Here is a 1,457-nt window from a genome sequence, read left to right on the forward strand (position 1 = left end):
TAAAGAGAGAGTAAGCTGATAAGTTGTTTATTGCAATGCATAAGGCGAAATTACAGAAATTATGCTATTAGTTCTTACTTTTCTGGAACTCGCCGCGCACCAGCAGCTGATGGCTCACGGACCGGCACCGGTCCGCGGACCACCACTTTGAGTAGCACTGTTCTAAGAGAGCTTACTCGCAAAAATTGGCCCTGCTGGGTTTTTTTTGTTGTTGTTTTTGTTCTTTCTTTGAACAAAAATACAATCGTCATCTGTGTTTCACTTTTTTTTTGCGCTAATTCGTTTTTTTGGTGCTAATTCGTTTGCCACACTCACATTCTCTCTCAATGATGTTTGGTTACGCTCCTCACTCTCTCCCCCTCTCTCACATGAGCGTCACCGTGTCTTATTGCGTTTTCTCCATGTCGGTGGGGAAAATGCAAACAACTATGATTGAAAAACAAAATCACTTGACCTGTCACCCCAAAATGGAGGACAAAACAGGAAAATAATCTTACCACTCGACAGCAAATAACTTGTTGTCCACGGTGGTATAAACTTGAAGAGTACGAATACACTATTATGTGTTTTTTCCTTACAAAATTCACGGAGCGAGGTCAAGCGTGGCTTACCAGGCTGACGGCCATGATAATAATAATAATAATAATAATAATTTTTCCTTATAAAATTCACGGAGCGAGGTCAAGAGTGGCTTGCCAAGCTGACGGCCATTATAATAATAATAATAATAATAATAATAATGATACTACTACTACTACTACTAATAATAATAATAATAATAATGTACATTGTTTTGTCTTAGTATAAAAGACGGGCTACAATAAATATTCTGCTCAGTATCACAGATTTGTTTGTCAGTTGTTTGACCTCAACCAGTTTAGCATGTCCCTTAGTGACATCTCTGATCACGAACAGAAGTAGTGGCGGAGCATCATAGCTATGTGTTGAGAGGAATTCTTTGGGGTTTGAATAATTCACCTCTGGAAACATGGGTGTTTCGTTCAACATCCTTAAACAACCCTTATTCAGGGACCTTTGGAGTGGGATGGGCTACACGACCTGAAGAAAATTCTAACTGTGGCCCTATGTGTAAGGTCATGCGCTGTTTATATTGATATGAGATCACCATGTCACGCACATATGGTTGTGATGCATGTGCCTGGTGTACCCTTAGCAGACGAGTAGTCATGATGGGTACACTGGGCTTCGTATATTTTACCTCACTGTCACTTTGATGGCATGCACTGCTCCCTCACTCAAGAAGAAGAAGAAGAAGAAGAAGAAGAAGAAGAAGAAGAAGGACGTTAATAATAATAACAACGTTTCCCTAAAAGAAATGGAGAAACTTTCAAAATACAAAGACCTGGAAATAGAGGTAACTCTAATGTGGAATCTAAAAACAGAAACAATTCCTATCAAAGTAGGCGCCTTAGGTATGATAAAAAAATATTCAGACA

This window comes from Octopus bimaculoides, chromosome 23, assembly GCF_001194135.2.
Source record: "Octopus bimaculoides isolate UCB-OBI-ISO-001 chromosome 23, ASM119413v2, whole genome shotgun sequence".
NCBI classification, from domain to species: Eukaryota; Metazoa; Mollusca; class Cephalopoda; order Octopoda; family Octopodidae; genus Octopus; species Octopus bimaculoides.